Here is a 15,021-nt window from a genome sequence, read left to right on the forward strand (position 1 = left end):
ATTCTATAGGTAGGTACGATTCCAAGATTGCCAAATTTATCTAGTTTTTCCTATGTTTTAATCCCTTAACAAGTTCTAAACCTTTGTACCTGTAACAGTTTTATATTTCTGTGCAGAGGGCTGGTCAAGGCATCTTTTTTTTGCAAGGCCAGATGTAGTGAGGAATTTGTATGAATGCTATTGCTTTCATCGCCTTTTATTCAAATTTTTATGAGAGGAGAAAAAAAAACAGTTTGGCTCTTTGGTAGGGTTGAGCTGATCTTGAGATTTCAGGATCGATTTTAAAATCTGATTTCCGATCATTTTCCAGCCGATCCCGATCGTGAAATTTGCTTGATCACCCATCGGGATCCGATCTTTTCCGATCCCGATCACTCAACCCTAGTCAATGCTTCTCTATGGAAAAAGTCACTTTTAGGGTTGAGCCGATCTTGAGATTTCAAAATCCGATTTCCGATCATTTTCCAGCTGATCCCGATCGCGATTGTGAAATTTGCTCGATAACCGATCGGGATCCAATCTTTTCCAATCCCAATCACTCAACCCTACTCTTTGGATTATTTTTCACCTCTATTGTGTTCATTGTATGGGTGTAATATTTTTTATACATTTACAGATTAAGTGATTTCAGACACAGGAATATGTAATGTATACATACTTGGACAAAATTGTTGATACCCCTCGTTTAAAGAGGACCTTTCATGACTTTGAGCACAGGCAGTTTTATACTGCTGGAAAGCCGACAGTGCACTGAATTCAGCGCACTGTCGGCTTTTCCGATCTGTGCCTCAGGTAAAGAGCTATTGGTACCGGTACCGTAGTTCTTTACAATCAGAAGGGCGTTTTTTTAACTCTTTCCCACCAGAGGAATTCTTTGATTATCATTTTTGACTCTCTACCTTCAAAACTTGATCATTTTTTTTTATTTTTCCGTTCACAAAACCATATTTGGGCCTATTGTTTGTGGGACAAATTATATTTCATGAAGGTACTTTTTATTATTCTGTACAACATACTGGGAAGCTGGAAAAAATTCAGACTGGGATGGAATTGGAGAAAAAGAGCTTTTGTGCAACTTTCTTAGAGGCTTGGTTTTTATCGCGCTCACTCTGCAGTTAAAATGACGTGTCCTGTTTTCTATGTTTCAGTACAATTCCAGAGATACTAAATTTATATAGTTGCATTTACATTTTAATCTGTTATGAAAAATCTAAAACTTTGCAAAAAAAATATTTTTCTAAAAGTTACCATATTCTGACACTTGTACCTTTTTTATATTTCCGTGTACAGGGAGACATAGGGTCTATTTTTGTGGGGGCCAGGTTTATTTTTTAGTTATACTATTTTGGGGAATTTCTGTTGCTTTGATCACTTTTTATTAAAAATTTTAAAGAGCGGTGAAAGAGCGGTTCATCACTTTAGATTTTTTTCCCCCGCTATGATGTTTACCGTATGAGAAAAATATTTTTAAAAGTTTGTACACTTGCCATTTTTGGACACAGGGATACCTAATTTGTATGTGCTTTACAGTAATTTTTTTAAACTTTTACATCCCTCAGTCCCAATAGCAGCACAATACGGGATATTTTTGCCGTATTGTGCTCCCCGAATTGTGCTGCAGTGGGATGACAGGGAATCATTGAGTATGTAGATAATCTCTTTCCCATTAGTCCCAACAGCAGCACAAAATACCTCGTATTGTGCTGCTGTGGGACGACAGAGAATAGTAATATGCCTATGACAAGCCTGGAAGCCTTCAGTAGGCTCCCAATTTTCAGTGGAACGGGTTGGCTCCCGCGATCTTGGCATATGGGTGTCGGCCTGCAACAATCAAAGTGAGGGACTAATGGGGACCACCCCTGAAGGCCATTTTATTCGCGTACAGGGTCTAGGTGTCAGACCTCCACCAATCAGATACTAATAATCTATACTCTTGATAGATCAGTATGAAAAACACCTTGGGCCCCATTAGATTACATTCACCTGACAGATCAATGCACTTGGCCATGAAAAAATCCTTTTTTCACAGCTCAATGCACAACCGAGGGTAATCAAATTTCATGGAGCCCTCATAGACATGGTCTATTGAGAAACTGTGACTTTGGCCTCTCAGATGGTATGTTCCATTTTTTCTCAGATTAGACTTGGGCTGTTAAAACAACAGTTGAGTGAATAGATCCATTGAAGTGTATGGGACCATGTACTGGATATAAAATATAAAACCTGTGAATGAACCCGTAATCTCATGACTCTGACTGCTCCAAAACAGAAATCTACTTTTTCATTCATTCTTAAAGCCATAGGCTGCTGCCTTTAGATTCGCCTGTAAATTGTTTTCATACACCTAAAAGGTAATTTTTGCGCCAGTGGTCTAAAGCATACAGACCATGAGGTAGCAAAGGAGCCCTAAACTATACTCCCTCTTCCATGCGTCACAGCTTGGTGGAGGTTTGTGGTGTACTATGTTCTTTACCTCCCAACCAAGCCCAAGACCACCTAGATGTTCCATAAAGCTTCTAAGAAGATATCTATAGAGACATGGGAGAACAGAGGAATAGTCTAACATAAAAAACACTTTCTTGGTTACTTGCACTTGGTTACCTGCTCAATTTTCTTGAGAAACAGACACTGGACTTCCCTGTAATAAATACACAGGAAGGAAAATCTAAAATTAATTTTGTTAGAATAATGAACTTTATATATTGGTATTGTCCCTTTAAATGAGATGTGGGCATAAAACAACTGCAGTTCTTGATTTGGACCACAAGGAGACAGCAGAGGACCTATAACAACTCATTTTCATCTAAATAATTTTAACCCAAAGAAGGAGGCTAATGTGCTTCTAGGGACGTATAATTCCATAGTTATTATACGCTTCCCATATAAGATGCACTCTTATTATTCTAATATATATATATATATATATATATATATATATATATATATATGTGTGTACCCTAATATTGCATAGTTACTGACATGTCATGCACGCTGTACTACTAATGCACCCATATGTTATATAAGATTGGGAACAATTCCTAATTAGTGGATTGATTTGTCTCTGTAATGGCTATGCAATGACATAATTGTTACTAGAGATGGGCAAACCGCTTTAGTAGAAGCCAGGACCCGAATATCCCAAATCATTTGGTTTTCAAGAAAACCAAACAATTTGAGTTGCATCTCAGATGAACTATGGTTGCTGTGATATGCATTGCAGTAAATTATTAACTTCCCTCATCTCTTTTGGGTCTCCTTGTTTCATTCAGCACTTTCCTGGTGACATCATGTGCTGTGGGGTCTCCACTGCATACCTCCCAACTGTCCCAATTTCTGCAGGACATTTACGAATTCGGTGTACTGTCCCACGGCCCTGGTCAGCGGGAGGTATGTCCTAGTTTCAACTCAGGTCTGCGTTCTCCAGACGCAGATCTGAGTTGAATACATACGTGACTAAAGCAAGGAGCTGTCACAGCTCAGCTCTTTGCATTTTCCGCGGCGTTCCGGCTAGTGAATGTGTAGGTGCAATGTGATGACTGAGACTGTGGAGAGAGCTGCGGGGGAGCGAAGAAAAGGTGAGTATAAGTGGTTTTTTGTGTTAAACATTGAGGTGGAACATAATGAAGGTGGCCCATGAAACTGGGGGCAGATGAAGGGGGGGGGGAGAATGGCATGAAACTGTGCAGAGATGGGGGGGACATGAACCTGGAGACAGAGATGGGGGGGACATGAAAGTATAGGCAGAGATAGGGAGACATGAATCTGGGGGCAGAGATGGGGGACATGAAACTATGGGCAGAGATGGGGGACATGAAACTGTGGGCAGAGATGGGGGGACATGAATCTGGAGGCAGAGATGGGGGACATGAAACAATAGGCAGAAATAGGGAGACATGAATCTAGGGGCAGAGATGGGGAACATGAAACTATGGGCAGAGATGGGGGACATGAATCTGGGGGCAGAGATGGGGGACATGAAACTATGGGCAGAGATGGGGGGACATGAAACTGTGGGCAGAGTTGGAGGGGGGACAAGAAACTGGGGGCAGATGAAGGGTGTGTATGAAGCTAGGGGAGAGATGGAGGGAGGACATATAATTTATGGGTGACTGTAGGAGAATTATACTGTGTGGGGCAGCGCCGCACCTCCCTTGAGGCGACCTGAAGCGACCGCTTCAGGCGGCGCTATGCCAGGGCCCCAGGGAGGGTGGAATTTTTGCTTACCTAAGCCAGTCCAGGACAAGCAGCTGTCCTAGACTGGCTTAGCACCGAGCGGTGGATTGGGGAGGCCTCCCCTCATGCTCATGCAGAGAGCAGCTCCTCTCCGTGCCTGCTTTCTGCCTACGAACACCCCTAAGCCCCACCCCTTCGCTAAGTCCAGCCCCCTTCGCTAAGTACAGCCCCCTTCACTTCTCCACGCCCCCTCCGCTCCACCCCCTCCTCCCGGGGGGGGGGGGTGTCGGCTTTCTGTCGTCCGCCTCGGGCGGCGAAAAGGGCAGGATCACCCCTGGTGTGGGGGCACATGAAAAATGAATGAGAATGGGCGGAGTCGACAAAAGTGGGTGGAGCTAAATTTGCAGCCGCACATTTTGTCCGTCTTTCAGTTCTTCAAAAGTTCGAAGGTATGCCATTGAGGTCTGTGATTTGACGTCATGACACTCGGCATGCCCATGTGACTGTTGTGGTAAAATCACAGGTCTCCATGGTCACCCCAAGCATATGACATCACCGATGAGACCAAAACTGAGTGCAAGAAAGCCCAAAAGAGGTGAGATAAGGTGAGTATAAATGCTTTTTGATTATTTACAACTCCTTGGGTCTCCCCTATTATAGTCTGAAGAGACCCCAGAATATAATAATTTCACCCAAAACAAATCAGGGACCTGAACCCAAACAAAACAAATCTTGGGAGATGCAACTATCTCTAGTTGTTACTGCCATGACTGACTCTATCTATCTATCTATCTATCTATCTATCTATCTATCTATCTATCTATCTTTCTATCTATCTATCTATCTATCTATCTATCTATCTATCTATCTATTTCCTATCTATCTATCTATCTATCTATCTATCTATCTATCTATCTAATTATCTATCTATCTATCTATCTATCTATCTATCTATCTATCTATCTATCTATCTAGTTTCTACATGACTTGCCTTCTGACTATACAGCAGGATCTAATGCCAATGTTGCTGTGTAGCTGGATATATTTAATATAGAGGAGTCTAGAAAAGCTGGGTGGCTGCAGTCAAATCCTGTATATTTTCCAACTGAACTTTTGCTTTTTTGTGTTATTTTCAGCTTGGAAACAAGGTGAGATGTAAATGAGCAGAATGGTTGTCTCCAAGGAGACACAGCACAGCTTTTATTTCACACAAGTAGATATAGCAAATGAAACAGAATTTTTCATTTCCCTCTAAATCCAAGCAGGAGTAGGGCCTGCGTGGGGCAGCTGCCTGGGGCAGTGGATCTTCAGTTCCACCCACGCACTATTATTTATTGAACATAAGGATAACACATATTGATCTTAGAACTTTATTCAAGTTTCTTTATCAGGAAATCCACTTGTTAAAGCACATCCTAGAGGTAGAGAAACCGTCCATGAGACCTCAGTGTAGCATCTCCTGTGGAGATGGGGCACATCTGGTGACCCAAATTCACCCATACTGGAGAATTTTATATGTGTCATAAAGAATTATCTTGAAGAATCTGATAAGAGAGAAATTACATATCATCTATTACACCTTAGGTGTCAAATAGGGCTGAGCTGCAATACCAGATTCAGCCTACGGATTGGGGTGGTGCTTTAATTTCTTAGAATCACATACATCTCCTATAGCGATAAAGATGTACTGAATGTCCCATATAATATCATAAATGATCTTGTAGTTTGGAGTGGTGCAGGACTGTGCGCATACAATCATATGTATCATCTCATGAAGTCAGGAATTTGTGCCATATACAATACACAATAACTTATTAGTACCAGAAAGCAGGAAATGCTGATTCTTGTAGTATCTCATAAGCACTCATGGCTTAATAAGACTCCACACTCCTATATGGTGGTCTCTCCCTATGGAGTGACGATATCCCCTTAACCCTAAGAAGGTAATAGTCATACATTTCTGCTCACTTCTTTAGCTGGAGAAAGGACTTGGAACTGTCCAGAGACCTGGTGCTGAAATTTCAGATTTCTTCATGTGGTTTCATTTGCATCTGAGGTCACTTTTCTGGATATAAGTTATGGTGCTATTAGACATATAGCAGTGGTTGTAGGTACTGCAGGCTGCATGTGGATGTGCCATTGTTATAAGTGCAGAATGGTAGCAACAATCTATGTGCAGTACCCATGGCACTACTGAAAAAGTATAAGAGCACACAATCATGTTGTTACAGATAAACACTTGCAGCAATATCCTTATATTCTTGTTTTTGTAGGGAAGTTTTATCTTTAGTGGCTTACACTAGTTTATATTTCTCATCTATTTAAGAAACATGTTTCCAATGCGGCTTGTATACAACTGCTTGGCCACGTCTTGAAGCTCCATTGTTTTGACTCTACTCTGTAACTAATGCTTCCACTTTCATTAATGCCACTCACAGTTCATTGTGGAATATGTGGAAGAGAAGAAATGTCATAAACTGACATGTTGCAGTGATCACCCCCTATTTCAGTACCATGCTGAAATTCAGTGATCGCTTAAGAATGACCAATTCTTTCACAAAAGTTAGTAAAGGAGACTGCACGATAACAGAGTGTGATAATAGGATTGAATTAAACACCTGATTCAAATAATCAATAGGTATGTCCCAATAAGTTTGTCCATATAATGTAGGATCAAACTTCAGTACTGATTAATTCCATAATATATCATTTTCGGGTCCATAGCTATGACTACATCAGATTATTTGGGCTGCTTGCAGTCATTGTTTGGCTTAATGTTTACAGATTTAATCAACTTACCATTAATTACAATGATATGTTTGTCTTCAGTGAGCTCCTTAGTTCTCCCTAGTGGTGGGTGCAGGTCATCACAATTTGGTAATGGCTGTAAGAAGAAAAGCAGAGTTATTGTCATTCTTTATTAGAAAAACAGAGTTATGACCTCTAGTATGCTATATATGAGAAGTGAAGTTCCATGCTCCCTTTTCTATGTGCAGTATAAGGCTAGACTAAGTATCAGTTGAGGAGATGACAGTCAGACAGTCAAACTTCTCTCTGCTACAAAGGACAAGAGGAGGTAAGAGTTGCAGCAAGCCCTGGGTGATACTGTCCCAGGAAAGGGGGCCATAATAGCATAAAACGGTCCCCATATGAGACCACATTTTGTTTTCGCTGTGGGCTTTTTTCTCCTATACTTTAATACATGTTTATCAGTAGAGAGAAGAGAATGTAAGTAGACTCCAATCCTTGGACTTGTCCTTGAATGTGGTTGCTCAGTCAAGGTCACAGCCTTGCTTCTATTACACACAGGACTTGAAATGTTTCCCAAACTACGTATGTCTCCTGGTTTATGTTATGTGACTTAGTGACCCTTGGAGGCATGGAAGATATTGGCTGGTGGCCCGTTGGCTCTCGGCATGTGTTTCTCTTACACAGATGAAAATGTGCCCTGATTGATTTTAAACCATTAACATCACTATGAATTTAGTCTGTTCTGCTCCTTCTGAGGTTGTGTGTATGCTGCTCATTTGGAGATCTTATTATCTATACATGAGTACAGAGATGTCCCTTGCATGACCATATGATACAATATTATTACTCTGGAGATGGTATAAGGCCATGTGCTGTCATCAATGTTTTATTTAGGAGGGTTCTCCCATCAGAATAATCCCTGTGTATTCGCCCTATTAAGGTAAAAGGACAACCTTCAATGAACAGTCATTCAAGTAACAAGAGAACAAGTGATAATGTGATGGCAACTTCCTCTGGCACTATCAGCTAGTTCATAGCAAATTTCATATTAAAAGCTTTCTGGGATGAGATGATCATTTTATGGATGCTGTTTTACTGTTCAGAAATATCCATGTCCAGATTTACTGAACAAATGAATTCAGAATTCTACAATATAAATAAATGGAGAGATACTATACAGAACACGTTTAGTCAGTTTGTAAATATATCATGCTTTTATGAGTTACAATGTTACATTGTATTATGCTCCACAACTTCACTTAGGACCGGTTCACATATGCATTCAGTATTCTGTTCGGGATATCCACTTGTGACCCCCCTGAATGGAAACCTATGCACATTTAAAAGCGGTTAGCAAAGAAACCACACAGACCACATAGACTATAATGGGATTCGTGTGGTTTCCGTGTGGTGTCCGCACAAATCATTCGGGGAGAAATGAACTGCAAGCAGCACTTTTCTCTCCGCATGTTTCATGCGGAAACCACACAAACCCCATTATAGCCTATGGGGTCCATGTGGTTTCTTAGCTAACCGCTTATTAATGGGTATAGGTTTCTGTTTGGGGGTCCCCAAGTGGACTCCATGAATGGAATATTGAATGCAGATGTGAACTGGGCCTGTCTTTACTGCTGGTGGAGTGACTGTATACATCCATTACTTATCTTTACTGGCCCTTATTTATTTTCGATATTATACTTCAGCATTGCACTCACAATTTGGCTGGTGGAGTCACTGGGGGAATTTTCTAAGCAAAATGCATGAGAATTCTGGTGTAGTTTATACCAAAAAACTAAAATTGAAGAACCAATTCATTATTAGCCGGTGTTTAATGAATATTCCAAAATTGAATACTTTTCAATTTGTTTTGGGTGAACTAAAATTGATGCCTTTGCACATGCTTTGTGCAATAAAAATACAGAGGAGATATGTAGCTGTGACATTGTCTGTGGTTCTGACATGACCTGACAGCTTCTTAGCCAATAACACTGGTCAACAAATTTTCAAAAGTTGTTTGTTTCTGAAATGAAATGAGTCATTCCCTAATGATTTTTATGTGCTGAATTCAAATATCACAAGGAAAACTGTCAATTGGCTCTAGTTTCTATGATATCGAAGGGTTCTCATTTTACTGTTTTGTGAATTGTATAGAATATGATACATATTTCTTACTTCTGCAATAATAGAGGTGCAAGTTTACTGTTTTTAAAATTTTGGAAATATATTCTTAGGAAACTTAGTTCTATCTAAAATCAACTATAATTTATAGTCATATCTAAGAATTTTTTACAAATGAAGTATGTTTATTGAACTTTGGAACGTAGATCCTTATTGAATTGCTATTCGGCTCCTTTACACACGTCTCTTGTATTCAGACATGGGATTGTCTCTGATAATTGTCCAGCAGTAGTCTGCAAGCATTGATGGGTTCCATTTACCCTGATATCTCTTTTCCATAGTCGCAATTTCCTGATAAAATCGTTCACCATGTTCATCGCTCACCGCTCCACAGTTTGGTGCAAAGAAGTCTAGATGAGAGTGTAAGAAATGAATCTTTAAAGACATTTTACATCCCAGGTTTTTATATGCCTTCAGGAGATTTTCAACCAACTCTTCATAATTATCTGCTTTGGTGTTTCCCAAGAAATTAGTCACGACTAACTTGAATGCTTCCCATGCAGTCTTTTCTTTGCCACGCAGCAAATGGTAAAACTCGTCATCTTGAAGAAGCATACGAATCTGAGGACCAATAAAGACTCCTGCTTTTATCTTCGCTTCACTCAACCTTGGAAACTTACAGAGGAGATATTTGAATGCCTCTTCATTTCTATCCATTGCCTTTACAAAATTCTTCATAAGACCAAGCTTGATATGTAAAGGAGGTAGCAGAATCTTTCCTGCTTGAATAAGTGCTGGATGCATAACATTTTTAGTCCCTGGCTGCAGTGACTTTCTTGGTGGCCAGTCTCTTTTCTTGTAGTGTTCTGATCTTGCACGACTGTCCCACTCACATAGGAAGCAGCAGTACTTGGTGTATCCTCCCTGTAGACCAAGCACTAGCGCTACCACCTTCAAGTCACCACAGAGGCACCACAGATGTTGATCATAGTTTATGTATCTCAAGAGCTCTTTCATGTTGTTATAGGTTTCCTTCATGTGAACAGCATAACCAATTGGAACTGATGGTAGTGCATTGCCATTGTGAAGTAAGACAGCTTTAAGACTTAGCTTTGATGAATCGATAAATAGCCTCCACTCATTGGGGTTATAGCTGATTTTGAAAGCATCCATTAAACTACAAACGTTACTGCATACAACAAGATCACCCTCCATGAAGAAGAATTGGACAAGAGACTGTTGACGGTTCCTAAAGAAAGAAATTCGAACATCATCTGCCAACAGATTCCACTGTTGAAGTCTGGAACCTAAGAGCTCGGCCTTACTCTTGGGCAGGTCTAGATCTCTAACAAGATCGTTAAGTTCACTTTGTGATATAAGATGCGGTTCAGTGGAGAGTGATGCAGGAAAGTCTGGATCTGACGAGGTAGATGGTTCATGACAAACTCCTTCTTCTTCCTCGTCAGTGGAATCGAGCGAGAATGTTTCTGGAGCATTTGGAACTGGCAATTCTTCAGAATGAGCTACTGGGCGTATCACAGATGGAATATTCGGATACTGTAAAGTCCATTTCTTTCTTTTTGAAATTCCTTTCCCAATTGGAGGCACCTTGCAGAAGTAGCAATTGTCACTATGGTCAGATGGCTCTCTCCAGACCATTGGCACTGCAAACGGCATAGACTGTCTCTTTCGGTTCAACCACTGTCTGAGATTTCAAGAACATGCATTACATCATATGTGTGGAGCCCAACTCTTTTCCTGGTTGCCTATTTTGCAGCCAAAATACAGGTGGTAGGCTTTCTTAACCAAATATAAATAGAAATATAAAATGCACGTCTATATCATGAAAAGTAAAGCCAATTTTAAAATTTTAGCATCAATTTCAATCTCAGCACCCCAAAATTAGTTAAGAACAACTGGTTTGATGCCCGAAACATTTTGGCTGTTGACCAGTGTAATGAATGGTAAGTGGAGACCCTGCAGTGCTGATATAAAAGACGCAGTGTAAGATTTACTCAGAGGAAGACAGACATTTTGGGATTTGTCCACTGCATAATCCAAAGCAATAGCTCAATTTTCTACTTGAAAACAGCAGCAAAGAGCTAGAACTACAGAATAATAAGAGGAGGAGAAGTGGAATGCAGTTTACTTACATTTAATCAATTACAAGCAGATAGGCAGAGAAATCATAGGTATTATGGGAGGGAGAATTTCTGCTCTGCGTTGTGAGCATGACTGTTGCAATTTGCCGTTCTACTATTAAACAGCCAGATATCATCTCTTGCCGCCTGATCCATCACATAAATCCATGCCATACTGCCACAGCAACCACCACTGCCATCGCTCAGACAGACATGTCTTGTAGCCTGGTTCATCATATTATTCAGATTCCATACTGTACTGCCACTCATGTTTCCACAGCTACCATCTCTTCCACCACTCAGCCAGATGTCCTGTGGCTTAATCAGTCACATTCTACTATACTACAGTGTTGATACCACAGTGTTGACATAAAAAACAAAGTTAGATTGAAAAAGGTCCCCACATAAAAAAAAAACATATGACATTGCATCTTTAAAGGGATTCTATCATTAGAATCCTTTTTTTCAGGTTTACCATGTCGGTATCGCCTCTTACATGATTGTCTGTTCGGCCACAGGAAAATTTGGCTCTGACATTAACTCTCTGACTTACCTTTGGCTTGTTACTGAAAATCTGCTTGTCTCCAGATTTTGGCTCTGATGTTACCTCTCGGACTGACTTTTGACTTGAACATTTACTCTCCTGGTTTTGATCTGCCTTGTAAGTCTATCATGGGTTCTGGTTTGACTTAAGATTGTGGAGTATTTATTTTCTTATACCAGTTTCTGTGGTGATAACTTGAGTCCCAAATTTACAGCAAGTGAAAAGTCAGTTCTTGAAATTGATGTTTTGAATGTAAGACGAATGGTCAAGCATAAAGATCTGAGTGATTTTCACATATGCCCAATTGTGATGGCTAGATGACTGGGTCAGAGGATTTCCAAAAATGGCAGGAATATGGGATGTTCCCAGTGTACAGTGCTTAGTACCCACCAAAAGTGATCCAAAGAAGGACATTAGTAGATGTTGGACAGAGCTTTAGGCATCTAAGGCTTACTGACACATGCGGGGAATGAAAGTCAGTGTGTCAAGTCTCATCCTACATCAGAGTTACTGCAGCACAAATTGCTTAAAACTCTAATGCTGTCTATGGAACAGAGGTGTCAAAACACAATACAATACAATGCAGTTTACTGTATATGGGGCTAAAAGAAGAATGTTAAGGTAAGGGGACCTGTGCTTGCCCTTGTGTAGTCTGATGTCTTACATTTTCTTTTACATTGTGTGGATGGCCATGTATGTCTCCATTGCTTACTTGGTGAGAGATGGAATCTGGATGCAGTATGAGAAGAAGGAAAGAGAACGGAAAAAGTGTGAAGCTCTGGGCAATGTCTGGCTCATACACTTTAGGTCCTTCTAGATATTACTTTAAAACATATTGTACATATGCAGCAACTACAGATGAAGCAGGGTTTAACTTGACACTGAGCTGTTAAAAGAGTAGTTAATAGGAGTCTGTCTTCTCACACTATCAATCACTCAATCTTCATGCCCAGACCCTGCACCTTTCGCCTCATTCTGAATGCAGAGGATAATGTGAGATGGTGCTCAGTACGAGGGCAGTGGGGAGGAGTTGGGCATGGAGTGATTACAGTGCCAGTGGGGTTTTACCCATCTTTGCATAGCTGATATGTAAATCTCTCTTTGTGTCAGTATTTTGGTAGTTCTGCAGTTTTTCATTCTATTCATAAAGCATGAAAGCTCTGTATCCCTTAATATAATGAAGTGTTACTCATCATTAAATTGCGGAATTAGCAAACTATGTGAATATGTGACATAGGTCTTACCAATACTTTTTTTTTTTTTTTAGAACTGAGAATCATTTTGCAGTATAGCTTCTTGGATAAATTCCCACCCACACGCATCCTACACTCTGCGCCATCTAAGCTGCAGATACGTGTTCTTCGCTGCTTGGTGCTTTAATAGCTTTTTCCAAACACCTCTAATAAACAGTGAGAGAGCAGCTGACGTCTCCTATCCCTTCTATTAAATGTAACACGAGCAGCGGGAGTATAATTACTCTAAATAAAGTTGTTTTTAAATGGTTTCCCTATTAAAAATCCGTTTCGCTTGTCTGCTGCCAGTGTCTTGCAGAGCTGTATTGTTTGCTTCAGTAAAGTTTTAAACTACAGTAAGTATCACAGAGAGTTTTACAAAATTTTCCATTTCCATTGGAAGCAGTTCCTCTCCCATCCCCCACTCTCTAAGGTGTCTGCTAATTAGATATGTGTGCAGCAAACTAGAGCATCAATTATAAGAAGCCAAGAAAACTGCACAGTCTATAGTAGTGGCTCAATGACATGTACCATAGTCCCCAGGGATTAGAAATAGACTTTATTGGCCACAGTCACTCCAAATTGTATATAACTGAATCTTATGTAAGGCCAGGTTCATAAGGCCAAGTTTAAGCTTGGTCCATGTTTCAGATGGATTTACCAGTCCAAATACAGTTCAGCTATACTGAATTCAACATGGTAGTTCATTTCAGGAAAGTCGGGTTTTCAATATCAGATTAGTGGGAGTCTGACACCTGGCACCTCCATTAACCAACTGTTCTCAAAGGAGCAGATATCAGACAGTCCTGTTTTCTGTGTAGTGGCCAGACCAGGTACTGCAGATCAGCTCCAAGTCACTGGAATGGGATATAAACTGCAGTGACTCCACAAAACAGAGCTGTCTGCCTCCATCTCCATTCTCTGTGCATCAGTTACTAAAAGCAGCTGATCAGAGGGGATGATTAGTATCAGACCCTGACATATCATATATGAGTGATCGATCCTTGGGATAGGTCATCAATATTTTTATTCTTAAAAACCCCTTTAATGATTTCATAATGAAAAATTCTAATATATTTTCAGGAAATTTATCAAGGCCTGCAAAAGTGTGTACAAAGTTGAGTAACATCTCAGAACAGAAATATTAGACTTACAGTTGCAGAGCTGAATTGTTATCAAAGATTGTGTAATATTTCACAAATATAGTTCAAATTGGACCAACACGGACTCCACCACAACGGACTTTGACTTCTTCCCCTATGCGCTGAACATATAGTTAATGCTCAGCACTGCAATATTACGGCGCTGTAATGGTATGGCACTATAATGCATTGGGACAGGAGCTGTGCCTGCAGCATTACTTCTAGTACTCGGCTATATCACACAGCTGAGGCCCAGAACTAGCTGTCGGAGTCAGAAAATACCCCGACTCTGGTGGTCAAGATCGCATTCCCCACCACTCCTCAGATCCCTTGTGATGAAATCATGGAGTTTGAGGGGTTGCCATGGCAGACTGAACAATGGTCTTCTGATTGCCATTCCCTATAACAGGTAGTAATAATAATAGGTAGCCTATGTGTGATGCTCTGCAATATGGTGTATCAAGAACATTGCAGTGGGGATCAGAGATCCCAGGTTCAAGTACCCATGTGGGATAGGTAAAAAAAGTGAAAAGTCAAGTATAAAAAAAAATTAACAAATAAAAAGTTTTTTTTTTTTTTTTTTAAAAAAAAAAAAAAAACACTTTTATTTTATCCCTTAAGTACTATCATGGTGTACACCATGATAGTACTTAAGGGTTAAAAAACTACAACATAAACAAAAAAAAAACAAGCATGTTAGGTATCTCCATGTGCATATAAGTCTTCACTATCCAAAAGTAGAGCTAATTATTCCTATGGAGAACTCTGTAAAGAAATATATTGCAATATGCAAATCAACTTATTTTGGTCACCTCATTTCCCCCTCAAAAATAGCAATAAAAAGTGAACAAAAAGCCATATGTACCAAAAATTGATACCAATAAACACTACAGCTTGCCCTGCAAGTAAAGAGCCCTAAT

This window comes from Leptodactylus fuscus, chromosome 7, assembly GCF_031893055.1.
Source record: "Leptodactylus fuscus isolate aLepFus1 chromosome 7, aLepFus1.hap2, whole genome shotgun sequence".
NCBI lineage: Eukaryota > Metazoa > Chordata > Amphibia > Anura > Leptodactylidae > Leptodactylus > Leptodactylus fuscus.